This window comes from Nematolebias whitei, chromosome 4 (genome assembly GCF_014905685.2).
Source record: "Nematolebias whitei isolate Nwh7 chromosome 4, NemWhi1, whole genome shotgun sequence".
Classification (NCBI taxonomy): domain Eukaryota; kingdom Metazoa; phylum Chordata; class Actinopteri; order Cyprinodontiformes; family Rivulidae; genus Nematolebias; species Nematolebias whitei.
In genome coordinates, this window is record NC_056501.1 from 39,693,074 (window position 1) to 39,710,999 (window position 17,926).

Here is a 17,926-nt window from a genome sequence, read left to right on the forward strand (position 1 = left end):
GTGTACATAATTTCGCTCCACCACATGTACCACATGAGGTGCGAATGACAATAAAGAAACTCTGACTCTGACTCTGACTATAAAAGTTGGTGAGGATGCTGGTGTTCGTACCAAACTTTTTTAGTCTTCTTAGGAAGTAGAGCCTTTGTTGGGCTTTCTTGACCACAGTGCTTGTATGTTAAATCCAGGACAGATCCTCAGTAACATGAACGCCGAGGAACTTGAAGCTGCTGACCCGCTCCACCTCAGTGTTGTTTATGTTGATGGTGGAGTGCTGGCCTCCACTCTGTTTCCTGAAGTTCACTATCATCTCCTTTGTTTTGCTGACATTAAGAGAGAGGTTATTTTCAATTCAGTTTATTTATATAGCGCCAATTCACAACAAAGTTGTCTCAGGGCACTTTACAGAAACATTCACATACATAAAAAAGTCAGTTAGTAAAGTTCTCTAAAGAATTTTCCTGACATCAGCTGGTCAGTGATTTCACCTCATCTCTGTAGACACTCTCACTGTTGTTGGTGATGAGGCTCAATATGGTGGTGTCATCAGCATATTTGAGGATGATTTTAGAGCTATGCTTCGGGGTACACGTGTAAATAAAGAGTACAAGAGTGGACTGAGGACACAGCCTTGAGGTGTTCCGGTGCTGAGGACTAGTGTGGTGGACAGATGACTGCCGATTCTCACTGCCTGTGGTCTGTTGGTGAGGAAGTCCAGTATCCAGCAGCAGATGGACTTCACCAGGCCCAGTGTGGTGAGTTTGGAAACCAGCTTGGATGGGATTATGGTGTTGAATGCTGAGCTGTAGTCAATGAAGACCATTCTCACATAGGTGTTGTCCTTCTCCAGATGGCTGAGGGAGGTGCTTAAAGATAGTTGTACTTTGTTTTGTGTGTTTTATATGTAGATATATGTGGTAACCTGGTTGCGTAAGTTTAGTCTTTGTTAAACCTAAACTGATTTTGTGCAAAGTGTTTAATAGATTGTGTGTGTAAAATTTACACTCTTACATATTGAATTTCACTTTGAGTTCTTACCCTGTGTCACTCTGTGGCATGAAAACATCTACTGCGGTTTTAAGTTTTTTTTTAAAGTTATTAGTAGCTTAGAATTTATTTATTTATTTTTTTTTTCATCCAGTCTTTTTTGCCTTAACTTTGGCTGATAAGGCATAAATGCATCACTAAATGCTTCAGGTAACACCACGACCTTCACTACCTCCACCATTACAGATATCTTGTTTGTTAGTTTGTCCGAGGTTAGCTCACCCTGTGTTACATTTCCTCGTGGGCGAAGCGATCTTACCGTTCATGTAAAATATTTGATAATGTTCTTAAAGAAACAATTCCTGAATGTTGTTCATACTGTGTTAATGCTACATGTTTGTCTCTTGACCCTACAACTGGGTACGGTTACAGTAGACCTAGCCCATTACTGGAGTTTTAATTAAGTATTTTAAGCTACAAATAAACATGATGGATGACTATAATATTGCTTTATGCTAGGCCATTGGTAAGAAGGAATGATTATTATTATTGTTTCATATTGAATAGTGATTTTTTTTCCCCTAAAAGTTAACTTAGACTACATTACGGTATGTTTCTTAGACTGTGGCTAGGATGCATGAGAGAAGCGGAGCGTGCTCTATTCACACAAGGAGAGCTGTTGGTCAGGCTACTTCTTGTTGTGCCATTAAATCTATACTAGTTATTGAATCAAGTGTTACTTATGTAGGCAAAACTATATGTTAAACAGCCTGTTAAAATACACCAGAATGCAGGAAAAGGCATCTACTTTATTCAAAATTTTCTGGGGGAGGACCCCCAGACCCCACACCAGTGTGCCTACCCCCTACCCCAAAAATCACATTAAAAAAGCTTCTGACGCCAATGGTCACCACATTGTTCAAGCCAACAGCCATTGTCAGCACTGGGGGCTAAAAGCACCCTTATACGGCAGATTCTAAAATCGCCCCTGACGTAAGCATATAATTACATGATTTTAATAATAATAGGTCACTCTGAGGCTGAAACTCCAGGGCTGAAAATGAGTCCCACTCTGGCCCTGGTTAGTGTTGGCTTGGGTTTCCTGAACTTTTGTTCTGCTGCTATGGGCTTATAATGCTAGAAGACAAACTGACCACATTTCCTGTAGTCGCTGCTAACTTTACTTGTTCTACTTTTCATGTCTGTATTTGCAATTATTGCCGTCCTTAACTCCATCCATCCATTATCTTTTACTCGTTCCTTTCATTTTGGGTCACAGGGGTCGCAGCTGCCCATGTCCAGCAATCACTGTGCAAGGGGCAGAGTACACCCTGGACAGGTCTTCAGTCCATCACAGGGAAACATAGAGACAAATGAGACAAACAACCATTCACTCTCTCACTCACACCTAGAGACAATTTAGAATTACCAACCAGCCTAACATGCATGTTTTTGGTCTGTAGGAGGAAACCGGAGTACCCAGAGAAAACCCACGCATGCACGGAGAGAACATGCAAACTCTACCCAGAAAGGCCCCGGGAACGGGATTTGAACCGTCAACCTTCTTGCTGAGAGGCAGCAGCTCTACCAGTTGCGCAAATGTGCTGCCCCTGTCCTTAACGCGGTTTTTTTTGTCTTTATTTCCACAGAAACTTAAATTGGACCAGGCATTCTGTGTTAGTGTCTCTGCCCTGTCCTTTCTTTTCTATGAATGTGTTCAGTGTTCAGACTTAGATCAGACTGCCCACAGGTGGAACAACTAATTGGTAACTGGACTGTACCTGTACACGGCTTTTCTAGCCAGCCAGACTACCCAAAATGCTTTACAACACACTATACCCTCATTTACGCATCCACACAAACTTCTTCATCTCAGCAGAGCTAATCTGAATAAATAGACTCTAATCAGTGCTTTAGATCACTTTCATACACCAGTGGGGCTCATCAGAGGCAATGAGGTGTTCAGTGTTTTGCCGAGAGACTCTTCAACATGTAACTGCATACTATCAGAATTTGAACTGCTCACTTTCTGATTCAAGGGGCGACTGACCGAATCGCTGATCCACAGCTGCCCCTGTGGATAACTAATTATGTGGCTTCTGAAGATCCCAGTTGAAAGAACAGCATACTTCTTGATTCTTGACTGGAGAAGACTGTGACTGCTGCAATTTATTTCACTGGACAGACACTAAAGGGAAAAAGAATACAAATAAAATCGAGAAGGAACACCACATTTACAAACCTGTAACATAAAATGTGACATGTAAGTCACAAGGCAGAATGGTGGATCAGTTGGTACAGCTGTTGCCTCGCAGCGACACGGTTGCTGGTTCAAATCCTAGCCGGAGACCTTTCTGGGGGGAGTTGGCATGTTCTCTCTGTGCATGTGTGGGTTTTCTATGGGTACTCCAGTTTTCTCCCACAGATCAAAAACATGATTATTTTAGACTGATTGGTAACTCTAAATTGTCCCTAGGAGTGAGTTGAAACCCTCAGTCATACATTCTTGACTTTCCTCTTCTCCCTCTGTCTCTGACACATTTCCGTCCTCGTGGTCTTCGACTAACAGTAAGTAGCACAATTTCTGCCGGCACCCTGTTTCTCAATAGGTGGTCATTGTTAACCTGGTGGCCCTCGACCGATCCAGTACTTTTTTTAACCTTTTATTTAACCAGGCAAATCCCATTAAGGTCACAGATCTCTTTTGCAAGGGAGGACTGGGCCTGAAGGCAGCCTAACATGCATGTTTTTGGTCTGTGGGGGGAAACCGGAGTACCCGGAGAAAACCCACACAAGCATGAGAACAACATGCCAACTCCACACAGAAAGACCCCAGGTCCAACTGGAGATTGAGCCCAGGACCTTCTGTATTCGGTATGGTTTTGCTTTGATGAACTTGCATTATAGTTTTGGAAAACTTTTTTTTTTTTGTTGAATGCTCTTCTTGACACAACCCTCACCATTTACCCGGGCTTGGGACTGGCACAAGAGATATACCGGCTTGTGCTCCCTAGTGGTTGTTTTTATTAAACAACCAGTACATTGTATTACAAAGATTTATTTGATTTTTAAAAACTACTATTAACTATCAGATGGTTTAGTTAGCAATGACTTCCACTTAGCCTCTGTATCATGAAGACTGTTTTAATAAAACACTGCCTTTTTGATAGTCTTTTAAAAAAAGCGACAAGATGGGGAGTGTGACTGTTGCTCATTGTGTTTTTAAAAGCTAGTTTCTGTTTAACTCTTTAGTTTAAAAAATATTAAGTTTAACTTAGTTTATAACACAGGTTTATGTTCATGTTTTCACATGAACATGTTGAAAATGTCTCTAAACTACATGGGAAATCTGAGTAACCATGTGACTTCCATCCATTCATCCATCCATCCATTATCTTTATTCGCTTCTTCCTTTTTGGGTCATGGGGGTAACTGGTGCCCATGTCCAGCAGCAACTGTGCGAGAGGTGGAGTGCATGCTGGACAGGTCTCCAGTCCATCACAGAGACACATAGAGACAAATGAAACAAACAACCATTCTCTCTCTTACTCTAAATGTGGGGACAATGACAGGCAAAGGTAGAGAGCTTGCTGACATGATGCAGAGAAGGAAGGTAGACATTTTATTTGTCCAAGAGACCAAGTTGAAGGGCAGCAAGGCTCGCAGCATTGGAGCAGGGTTTAAACTGTTTTACCATGATGTGGATAGCAAGATAAATAGAGTAGTGGTGGTCCCGAAGGAGGAGTTGGCTAAAAAATGTAGTGGAGGTGAAAAGAGTGTCAGATAAGGTGATGTGATAGATTGATAGAGTGTATTTCCAGGGAGGTGAGAGTGGTGATTGGAGCAGACCTGAATGGACATGTTGGTGAAGGAAACAGAGGGGATGAGGAAGTGATGGGTAGGTTTGGTGTTAAGGAAAGAAACCATGAAGGACAAACAGTGGTGTATTTTGCCAAGAGAATGGAAATGGCTGTTGTCAACACTTATTTCCAAAATAGGGAGAAAACACAGATTGATCTATAAGATTGGAAGAAGGAGTACACAGATAGACTACATTCTGTGTAGAAGAGGAAACCTGAGGGAGATTTGGGACTGTAATTTTGTTGCAGGGGAGAGAATGGCTTAACAGCATCAGATGTCTTGTGTAGCATTACTGTTGTTGTGAAGAAAAGAAAAAGGGTAAAATCAGAGACGTCAGCCAAATGGTGGAAACTGAGAAAATAAGAATGTTGTGAGAAATTTGGAGAGGAGCTGTTAAAGGCTCTGGGTGTTAAGAAAGAGCTTCCAAATGACTGGGCTTCTACAACAACAATAATTTCAGAGACAGGTAGGAAGGTACTTGGTGTGTCATATGGACAGATAATAGATGATAAGGAAACCTGGTCGTGGAATAGTGAAGTGCAGGATTCTATTCAAAGAAAGATGTTAATCAAGAAGAAATATGACAGTGAGAGAACTGAAGAGAGGAGACCTTTAGGAATGGTAATTTTGTAACAAGTGAGTAGAGCATGTCGGGAAGATGGAAGGGGTATTTTGATAAGCTAATGAATGAAGAGAAAGAAAGCGAAAGAAGAGTAGAGGTCATAGAATCTGTGGATCAGGAAGTGGGAAAGATCGGTGAGGGTGAAGTCTGGAAAGCTCTGAAAAACATGAAGAAATGGAAGGCAACAGGACTTGCTGACATACCAGTGGAGATTTAGAATTATTTTGGAGAGATGGCAGTGAGGTTTTTGACTCAAATATTCAATGGCATATTTGAAAATGAAAAAAAATGCCCGAGGAATGGAGAAGAAGTGTGCTGGTGCCCATTTTTAAGAACAAGGAAGATGTACAGCATTGTAGCAACTAGGGGAATTAAGTTGATGAGTCATATATTGAAGATCTGGGAGAGAGCTGTGGAAACTAGACTTAGACAAGATGTGACGATTTGTGAGCTTGTGAGCAGCAGTATGGTTTCATGCCAAGAAACCAAGAAAGAGTACCACAGATGCCATCTTTGCTTTGAGGATGCTGATGGAGAAAAACAGGGAGGTTCAGAAAGAACTCATTGTGTATTTGAGAATTTAGAAAAAGCATATGACAGTAGGACAGCAGGACATGTTAGACTGGTATAGGACATGTATGAAGACAGCAGGACATGTTAGACAGGTACAGGACATGTATGAGGACAACAGGACATGTTATACTGGAACAGGACATGTGTGAGGAAAGCAGGGCAGTGGTCAGATGTGCTGTAGGCTTGACAGATAGCTGCAGGTGGAGGTGGAAGTGCATCAAGGATCGGCTCTGAGCCCCTTCTTGTTTGTTCTGGTGATGAATAGACTAACAGATTAGGTCAGACAGGAATCCCAGTGGACTATCATGTTTGCAGATGACATTGTGATCTGTAGTGAGAACAGGGAACAGGTGAAAGAAAACATAGAGAGGCTGAGGTATGCACTCAAAAGAAGAGGAATTAAAGTCAGCAGTAGTAAGACAGAGTACATGTGTGTGAATGAGAGGGATGCCGGTTGAACAGTGAGGATACAAGGAGCAGAGGTCGCAAAGTTGTACGACTTCAAGTACTTGGGGTCTACTGTCCAGGAAAATGAGGAGTCTGGTAAAGAGGTGAAAAAGAAAGTCCAGGCAGGATAGTGTCAGGGTTTGCGGGGACAAGAGAACCCAATGGTGCAGGCAGGAACTCAAGAAACTCAACGGGTCAAAAAATACTTTTAATAATAAAGTAAAGCGGCTGACGTGGCAGCAAACTTACATTACAAGATAACTTGGAAAAGGCAGGAACCAAGACAATACTGTACCCAACGATGAACCAGCATTGAACAAGACTCACAGATAGACTTAAATACACAGACAAGACAGGGCATGATTACAAACAGCTGGACATGAGACAAGGATGAAAGTGATCAGGGTTAATTAGGAGACACACCAGGGAGTACAGATAAGGGAGGCCCACTAGATGGCACCATCCTTACAGATGTAGTTTGTACTATTGCACACAATGTGACCCAATGTCCTATATTGAGGTTCACAGTCAGCTAAACTCTTCCTTACATCACTTCCTTCAAGGAACACGCTGATGTTGTATTTGGACAGGATTTAATGCAAAAACATGTGGAATTGAAACAATACAAAACACATAAAATACTCAGTATACAAGACATAATATGGCAGAATAAACATATATGGATAAATTGGCTTAAACGGTTCATTTAAACTTAGAATTGTCTGTAGATAAATTCAGACAAAGCTTAACTGTAATGACAAATGAAGCATATCAAAAGTTGTTAACTTATTACAATAACCAGATTTATAATGTCTTACAATCTTACACAACTGAGAAACTTACTCATATTGCCACTCAAAGGGATAGAAATGAGTGGATGGCCTTTGATTTGGAGAAAAATAAAATCATTGTGCTTTGTTTGCCATATAAGAAAACACAAAACTTCCTGCTGGATTTCTTCCTCTTTCTACTTTCAACTAAAGAAAACTGCAAACCTGCGCCCCCAACTGGCCTGGAGAAACAACATAGAAAATAACTCCAGTACACCCTCCACCTGGCATTATTTTAAGAATGCCACTATAACTTATTCAAACATCAAACTAATCTCTTGAAGACAAAATATACAATCCGATATAGGTCTACAGAAGATCTCTGTAGTCTTTTCGTATGTAACCTTCACTTCCATCTTCCTGACAACACCATATTTACTTGAGAGGGTCTTCATAATGACTCCCATAGGTCATTCATTTATTTTTAGTTGTTTGTGCTTTAGAAGAATGATGTCCTCTTCCTTCAAGTTATTTTTTTTTACATTGCCATTTCTTACAACTCGGCAGCATGCTAAGGTATTTTTTTCTTAGATCTAGACCAAAATGTCTCAGCCAGTGTTTGAACTCTCTTCCACTGATGTCTGTACGTGTCAGCTTCAGTGAAGTTACCCGTAGGAGTTGGATCAAACTTCTGGGTTAGTAGAGTCGAGGGGGTCAAGATTAACAGGCCTCCAGATCTGAGGAAACAGGCACCAAGGGCCTTGCATTAATAGCCGTGACTTCAGCCATTATTGTGTTCAAAACCTCAGGAGTCAGCATAGGATTTCCTGCTTGTATGAGCATTAATTAGTCCAGGATGCTCCATAAGATGCCTATCATGCACCCCCAAGTGTCACCCATGTGAAATGAGTGAGGAGCATAGAACACCTCTGTTTGCATAGGTAGTCATCCACACTTGTCTCACAAGGCTTTGAAGCATCCAGCTTTAATTCATTCGAGGCACCAATGAAATTTGTGCCACAGTCCAACCTAAACTGTTTAGCTGGGCCTCTGATTGCAAAAAATCTACGAAGCGCATTAATGAAACTGGATGAACACAGAGTTTCGATCACTTCAATATGGATGGCTCTTGTAGACATGCAGGTGAATAAGACTGCTCATCTCTTACTGTTAGCCTGAACGACTTAATGCTGCATGCTGTGACCTCCCACCATCCAAATATATCGCGGCCGACATAAGTAAATGGGGGATCAGTCTGTAAGTGTTCAGTAGGTAAGTCTGTCATAATCTGCTACTCTGTTCTGCCTCGAAGCTTTCTAAAGATGAGACATTTGTGGATTATATTACTGATGGATCTCTTAACACCAATTATCCATAAACCACTTGCTCACACTTCTCCCTCAGTGAAGTGTCTTCACCTAGAGCTGGACGGCTTCATGGGGATGTCGAATGAGCAGTGTAATAATATGATATTTTCCTAGTAAAAGAGGAGGTTTGGCTTCATGACTTGGCAAATTGGACTCTGCAAGTCGTCCACCTACATGCAGTAAGTTTTTATCATGAATCATGTGATTAAGTTTATGAAGGAAACTGTTGTGTGGTATGTGTTGATTGGTCATGATGCATTTGATTTCTTCTGCATAGACTTCATGCTGGACATACCTGATGACTGTGTGTTCTGCTTGAGATAGAGCTTCATCACTGAGACTTGCCTTACAGAGGTGCCAGCCACTACAACCGTACCATTTTTGGACTTAAAACTATGAGAGATGTGTTGAAAGTAGACCACTGCTCTGACAAGTGAAGCCCATGTTCAGAAATGCTCAAAGCACATGGAACAGTTGTGGTCACAAGCACAGTTACATTTTGTCAAATTTCAATATCTGACTCTGGATTGACAAGGTCAAATGGGCCTTTTCCTGGAGAGAGATTCATTTTTGAGAAGAAATGTTGGCCCATACAGAAGTGCTAGCAAATTTCTCGACTGGTACAGATCGAGAGCCACGATCAGCGGGATTGTACTCTGTTGGAACATACCTCCATTGGTCTGGCAGAGAAGACTGCTTGATCGTCTGCACACAATTGTTCACATATACATAAAATATTTTGTTCCGATTGTTGATGTAGCCTAACACCACTTTACTGTCAGTGTAAAACACTGTCCTATAAATCTCAATTTTCAGTTCTTCCTTGAGAAGCTCTGACATTTTCACAGCAAGCACTGCATTACAGAGCTTTATTCGAGGGATGGTAAGCTCTGGTATAGGAGCCAGTTTGACTCTTCCCATGACAAGCCCCACTTCATTGTGTCCATCTTCATGCATGACCCTCAGGTAAACTACTGCCGCAACTGCTTTCACAGAAGCATCTGCAAACACATGAAGTTCAATGAAGGTGGCTTGTGACATGGAAAATGGCACATAGGTATGATAAATGTGTAGATTTGATAGACACTGTACTGAGATGTGCCATCTTCTCCAGTTGTCATACATTTCTGCTGGTAAGGGACTGTCCCATTCAAGGTTGCTACTGGAAAGTTCTCTGAGAAGTAGTCTGTTTATTGTCAAGAATATATCATGGTGAGTGAAAGACTTCTCCTCCTGGGGAACATGAAAAGTGAACGTGTCTGATGTGGGGTTCCAGTTCACCCCTAAGCTGCATTGGACTGGAAGCTCATTAACTGTGAAATCAAGATCTTTGACATATTTGGCCCTATCCTCAGTGGAAAATGTTCTCACCACTTCTACTTTATTGGAAACAATCTTGTGGAGACAGATTTCATAGAGCAAGAATCTTCTGTGCTCTTTGAAGCCAAGGGTATTGATATCCTACAGTTTGTAAATACTTTAATGCATCGTCAATGTAGAAATTTTGCTCTATGACGTTTAGAGCATCAGTCCCATATTCACTTTCTGCATCCTTTGTTACAAGTCTCAGTCCATGGATTGCCACTGATGGGAATAGACAGTTACATACGATTTGCACTCTCATTCGATAGCCTACTATGTCTTTGGTAAGGTCGTTGTCTTTGTACAACAGGCAGCAAAGGCAATTTGTGATCTTCGTGAACTACAAAGCAGTAGAACATGTGTTCAGTATCAGCTGTGATGGCCACTGGCTCTTTCCTCAAGCATAGAAGTACGCCCAAAGGTGTATTGTTCAAGTCCGGGCCTGAAAGCAGTACATCATTGAGGGACACACCATCAAACTGTGCACTTGAACCAAACACCACCCATATCTTTCCTGGCTTTTGAGGGTGGTATACACCAAATTTTGGAAGATACCAGTTCTCTTTGTCTTTGTTTTGAGGTGGTACGAGCTCTGTATGCTGGTTGTCAAACATTTTCTGTATGACTTTAACAGTGAACTTTCATTTATGTTTTTTTTTGTCAAGCGTACGTCGCTGGGACCTGAGCTGTTGGAAAGCATAGGACCGGTTGTCAGGGAGTTTGTGTCTGGGAGTACAAAATGCGAGTGGTGTAACCCAGCTCTTGGTTGTCATCTTTGACAAATTCCTCCATCATTTTTAGGAAGATCATGCCTTCAACAGAATGAGCAAGTTGATTATCGCTATTTGTGGAACAAAACACAGTCTCTGCTAACATCTCTACTGAAGGCTTTTGGTATGTGATTAGGCGGCAGTTGGTTATAATCACCTTTGGCTTGACTCAAACTGAAGTCCTCCTCCACTGAAATGGATGTCACATGAAGTGAGAAGCTTGGGCGGCCATTGTCCAACACGTGTGTTTTCAGAGTGTTCACTTCACTTGGTTTGTGAGCAATGCCAAGACATATGTCACCAATGATTACCCTGCCCAAATCGAGCTTCTGTGCAAATGGGTCACTGTCTTCCATCAATGTGTTTCCTCACTTTGTGAACTCTCAGAAGGTTTTGTCACATCAGCAGCAATATATCTGCATTTGGGTCAAGGTGTAGTATTTCAGGAGCTATTACTTTCAGATGACTGTGGTGTAAAACAGCTTCTGCAGTGGTGATCTCTTCTGTATTGTTAGGGATAGCATTGCACTCTATGAGAGTGGTGTAGTAAACACGTGGGTACGTGCCACTAGTTGTATGACAAATATATGAGATATATATGCATACAATTTCACGAGTTCTTCATCTTTCTGACTGTGTAATGCCGTGCATTGAATTAACAGAAATGCGAACGAGAGACGTTATTATCTTTGACCCATCAAAATGAATGGAGTCATTTATTTTCAGAATCAAAGTTTAACATCAAACATTTACATTAATTTGGCAAAATATGAAAATAATAACAGACAAGTTTCACAAATAATGAACTTCAAATCACTCGGCGGTGATTTGAGGACTTTGCTTCAGATATTTCTAAAATATCTGTACTAGTTTTGTGAGAGAGAAAAGAGTTTAAGATGAAATGGAGATTATCTTACAGAGAATTATGTGAGGGAATTTAATCTGTTTGACCAGAAATTGCACGCTCCGTCAGGTATCTCAGCTTGTCCCAGGTACACTTTAGTCGAAGAAGAAACCGTTACCTTGTTGACGATCGATCACCTCAGTAAGAATCCTTTTCAACTGATATCAGCGTCTCCGTTGAGAACAGCTAAAATCCTTGGAGAGTCGTGCGTGGTCGTTCAAACAGAAATTATAATTCCAAACGTCTCTGGATCATCCTGAATTCTCGAATTCTCTTCAGAACTCCTTGAGCACTACATGAGAACTTTTTCATTCTCTATTCCAACTCTCTCTGAGAACTTTTCCATTCTATGGAATCTACTGCACACTGCCAGAACCGGGAAGTTGTCACATTTTAAATGAGTTTACTTCCGAGTTTACTTCAGAGCTTTCTGATTCGTGGATGGACCAGAAAGAGGAGTGGTTTTTTTGACGTAAGTTATTATCAAAAGTCAAGGATTGTTTTCAACATACAGAACAGATTATTGCAGTCGACCAGACTTCGTGGAGTCTCACACTTGGTAATCTTTTCAAATAGTAAAACATGACATCCCATTTTCAGTAAACATTTAGTTGACCGAAAACCAACCTTTCACATACTTACGAGCTTAGCTCATTTCAGACAGAGAATCAAGAAATGCATATTAACCTGATTTCTCCTTTGAATGAGGAATAAAAATCATTACTTACTGTTTATGTAAAATAAAAATGAGTAGTTCTTTTCCAACCTGTAAGCATTGAATGGAACTACACAATTTGATTATCAAACATTTGTAAAACAGTAATGATTATAGAGGATTGTCTTTTCTGCTTGATTAATTCAAGAAAGAAAGTCATCAGATGGCTCAGACTTATTCAGATCAATGAAAATAACAGTCTCTGTCCATCTGGTAGATTTGAGGTCAGATAAGGGTCAGATCAGGTTCACTACAGTGGGTAGCGGAAAACTAATTTTTCCATCGCATGGCTCAACTATGTAGTTACATGCTCTTCTACCCATTACTTGTATTATACCACTACAAATTTTCAGGGTGTATGGTACAGTAGGGCATTGAATATTGAACATGCCCAAAATCTCTGCCCTTGCAAGTGATTGGTTACTTTGGTAATAAATTATGACATACATTATTTTGAGGTTTTCTCTCTGACCCTTGGGATAGACTTACACAAAGCTGATCTTAGAACAGGATTTCCCTGTGATTTTGTTTCCGTATACTTTTGTGCATGGGGTAGTAACATTGGAGTCATGTGTATTTGCTCTCTCCCCTCCATGCTCTCTAAGAGATATGAGAGGCTCTGGCATTTGTGATGGTGGGCCAGGGTGAAGTGCTGCCAAGTGTTTCTCACTGTTGCATTCTTCACATTTGATTGTGACAATACAGTCCTTAGTTTGGTGGCAGGTGGAAGCAATGCAGCAATAGAAAAAATTATGGTCTTTGAGCAACCTTTTCTGCCTTCAAGCAGCATATTTCTGAAACCCCTGCATCTTTTAAGTGAGTGGGGCTTGTGATATATGGGATATTGTCTTATGTCTTCACTTGCTTCTTTTGTCTTAAATCTCTCTGATGATATGTCTATTGTAAGGGGAAACAAAGATCTCTCCTCCTCTTCCCTGCCGGGATCGTTTGCTCGGAAGGAACACACGTTTATGTCAGAAATAAACAACATTTTTATTTTTACAGACTTCAAAATAGGGATGCACCGATCCACTTTTTTTACTTCCGATCCGATCCCGATACCTAACTCTGAGTATCGGCTGATACTGATCCAGTTCCGATATCATGATCATCATTAATTTTATATGAGGCTGTAATAATCTCCTCTCAAGTACAATTTGTACAAATATATGCATGCATGTCCAAAAAGGCAACTTGAGGTAAGTTTTATTAATGGTGGATAAGTTTTAAAGTTAGAATTAAATTCTGCTAACACAAAACATGTTTATTTTTATTCCTAGTTTTAAAGTGGATATTAAAGTGATTAATTTAAGTGATTGTTTAGTTATTTTATATTTTTTTAAATAAGAGGCAGATATAAGAATTTTTGTCTTCTTTCTGCACTCTTATCATTCAATGTTTTCTTTTTGATGATTTAAACAAATGTTTCAATTACATGAATGAATAAACAAATTAAATTAAATTCAATGTTAAATGGCTTCAAACATCTGCTAAGTTCATGGCATAAACCAACAGACGTTCCTGTTTTTAGTATTTTACATCACTTTATAATGTAGCTGTTTTTGTTTTTAATATATATAATTTTCAAATCATGTTTTTTATGATTGTTTCTGTTGTACTGATAAATATCTCCTGGAGGGTAAACTATATCTTGGCTGCAAGTATCAAGCTGTGAAATCCTTCGTTTTCTACAACTGATAATGGTTGGTCATTAATTATGATGAAGTTTAGCAACTTCTCTGTAAACATTTGAGCTCCGTGGTTTCAGCGATGTCTTCTTCTTGTTCAATCCGAAGCAAGCAGCCTGATTTGGGGCAGCCGCACTCAGTCTGTCCCTCCTCAGAGACGGGCAGACTGAGCGGGGCAGAGTGGACGCGGCTGCCCGGGGTCGAGTCACCTCTTTCCGGTTTGACCAAAAAGTAGTGCCCTGAATAAAAAAGATAGAATCAAGCTCCAAGATTATGCTGTGGAGCCATGAAGACCTCTTCATTATTGGCAGTGCAGGTGGAAATGGGGGAGCTCCCGTTACAATTAAGATACAAACAAAATATGATGAATTATTGGGTAAGCTTACAGGGACATAAGGAAGAGCACCATCCAGCAGTAAAAATGTTGAAGCCATGCTGGGAAAGTGGAAAGGCTAAAGTGGACTGTTTTGCTTGGGCAGCAAATAAATGTGCTAGAGAAATGGGAATACAAGAGAAAAGATATTGTGCTGCTGTGCCATATTCAGTTACGCCTTTTTGGTTGTTTCCAGATGTGACTGTAGATCTAGAGGTTTATAAAAAAGTACAGAATAATAAAAATAAAAATTGTGTAGATTTTGTACAAGATAAAATTAAGAATGAATATAGATCCTTTCTTAATATATATACAGATGGTTCAAAAGATTTAGAATCAGGTAAAACAGGTTTTGCTTATGTAATTCCTGAGCTAAATATAAGTATGAAGCAAAGAACATCTGATCACTTAGCTGTGTATACAGTGGAAATGTTAGCGATTTTGATGGTGTTACAATGGGTGGAACAAAGTGGGAAAGACAGAGTGCTTATATGTTCAGATTCATTATCATCATTAATGTCCATTTTAAATTTTTCATCCAAAAGCCATCTGGAATTGGTGTTTGAAATTTATGAAATTATATTTAGACTTACACAAGCTAAAGTAAAGGTTACGTTTATGTGGATACTGGCTCATAAAAATATAGAAGGGAATGATGCAGCAGACCATCTAGCTAAATTATCTTTAAAACAAGTTAGAATCATGGAAATTGCATTTAGTAAATCAGAAATAAAATCCATTATTAAAAACTAAGTTAACTCTGAACGGCAGCGACTCTGGGAGGAGGGGACTAAAGGTCGTCATCTGTTTCAGATACAGAAGAAAGTAGGGAAAATGGAAATGATTGGAGGAAATCGAAAAGAACAAGTAGTGATGACAAGGTTACGGATTGGACACACAGGATTAAATAAAAATTTACATTTGATAGGCAAACACCCAACAGGTAAATGTGAATGTGGCATGGACATGGAGACAGTAGAACATGTAATAATTCAATGTGAAAAATATATAGTGAGTAGAGAAAAATTAAAACAAGAAGTAAGAAAACATGGGGTGGAGACATTAAGAGTAGAAAGGGTATTGGTTAAACACGACAAAATAAATGAAGCACTTATTAAATTTCTAAAGGAAGCAAAACTATTTACAAGAATATAGATTAGGTAGGTAAGAAAAATACTCTGGCCCACACTCCAGCACAGTAGATGGCGATAATGCATCTTAATGTTGGATGCCACCCGCCATAAAACACAAGAAGAACAAGAAGAAGTCTGTGTGTTGAAAAGTAATACAAATTCTATAAGATGCCATCCGTTGGTTTATTTTATGATCTGCAACAACAGCTGTACATCTTTCTCAGTAGCTGTGTGGTACCACTCATGTTACAATGTGAACACCTGCCCATGGCTTACACACAGGCACAGTTTATACATGTAATTTTTTTTTCTATTTAGTGTTCACAGCTATACTCAGGTTTGCTCTATAGACCAGAAATTACGGTATTATGTTCACAAAATGCACAAATGGAAGAACAGAGTGAATTTCAACCCCCAAACCTGAGGACAATACATGTCAGAGTAACAAACAGGTCTACTCATGGCTATGTAGTTTCAGATTCACCTCAGTTGTAATTTTGAAGTTATTTTCACAAATCTTGATAAAATAAAATATGTTTATAGTCAGAAGTAAAATAAGTAAGGGATTATAAAAGGGTTTCTGACTACAGATCTGTGTGTCACAAACTTTTAACATAACAGTTTTAACTTGTAAAACTCCTGACAGTTCATGTTGAGATCTCAGCTACTTTCTAGACAAGAGTATGTGTACACAAGCGCTGTGTATAAGTAGAAGTACGTGAGTCAGACTGTTGTACAGCTCAGGCTGATAGACACATAACAGTTTTTGACAAGATGAGCACAGTGGGTAAAATGTCCTGAAGCATATTCATGTCACCCCGTTACAGCAAATAAAAAAATAAATAAAAAAAACATTATCTGAAGAGTTTATTGTCCCATAAGGATGTTAGCGTATAAGCCCTGGAGCAACTTCATTGTCATTCTGATTAATGAAGAAAAAAAGATTACAAAAGAATAGAGATCAAATTTGATGAAGTACATGAGAAAATAGCCATCAATCTACCATATAGCTCAGGCACACTTTACAGTGTAAACATTGTTCAAAGTTTAAACAAAAGAAATTTGGCATTTTGATATCTTACAGTTATTATGCATTTACGGTTCAAATTTTATGATTTATAGACTTTATTTTATTTTATGCAGACTACACTCATCTGCAGGCCAGCTGTCACTCTTTCAGGGATGAAGATGTGCACATCCTTGATAGAGACAAACAATAGTTTGAGAGATGAGTGAAACAAGCCATCTTTGTAAAGAGAAACCATCCATCATTAAACAGGGGCGTAGGCCTCCATGTCCAACTGTCCCCCACTTACAATGCTGTTATTGCTAATATCACTCAGCCCTCTGTGAATAGCAAGCTGCCATTAGTGCACTAACGATCGGTCGTTAGGCTGATGGTCCTCCTTTATCATGTGAACAGCTAGTTCTGGATGTCACCAGCAAACTGGTTGATCCAAGATGGATTGATAGATGGATGGATGGATGGATGGATGGATGGATGGATGGATATCTAGATAGATAGATAGATAGATGGATAGATAGATTGATGCGAACGTGTCTGGGGTACAGCAGATTTAAAAGGCTCTACTTTTACTGTACAGGGAGGAGTTAAACAGTCTGATGACTTGAGGAACACAAAGACTTCCTGAATCTGTCTGTGGAGCAGGGCTGGGACAGCATTCTACTTGTGTGAAGATTGTGGATTTTACTGGAAATTTCTTTTATAACCTGTCAAAATCTCCTTTCACTCTCATGGAGTGCTAGATTAGCACTGCCTCACAGGAGCATGGTTAATACAAGCCAACCAGCAGAGTCATTAGTCGTCTCTCCTGTCAGATAGTGTCGTATGCCCACTTGCATTCAGTAGTTTTGGTTCCTGACTTTAAGTCATTTCCAGAAAGACCTGAGCTTGTTTTTCCTCGCTGCCCACCTGCAAGCCAAACAAGAGGAAACTAATATGACGATCCCTCCTGTGTCTTCAACAGGACATAACAAGGTAAACCCATTTAAACCCATTTACTCACCTGTGTTTCCCCTCACAGTTCTTCTGGATTCCCTGTTATCTTTATCACTCTGTTCGATTAGACTACTTAACACTGAAGGAGATCCACTTACCTTGCCCTTGTCTCTCCAAGATTCAGAGAGTTGACATCAAATTATTCCTCTATTACTGTCTTCTGCTAGCTGGACTCCAACCTGCAGCCTGTGGAGTTCCCTCCTCTATCAATGAAGAGCTAAAACAAAAATGTATTCACTGTAAATCTCTTTAAAACTTCATTGTTGTATTTAGTGTCCAGGTCCAGTTGTAAGGATGGTACTTTTCTGTGGCCCGGTTTGTGTCTGTTCCCCTC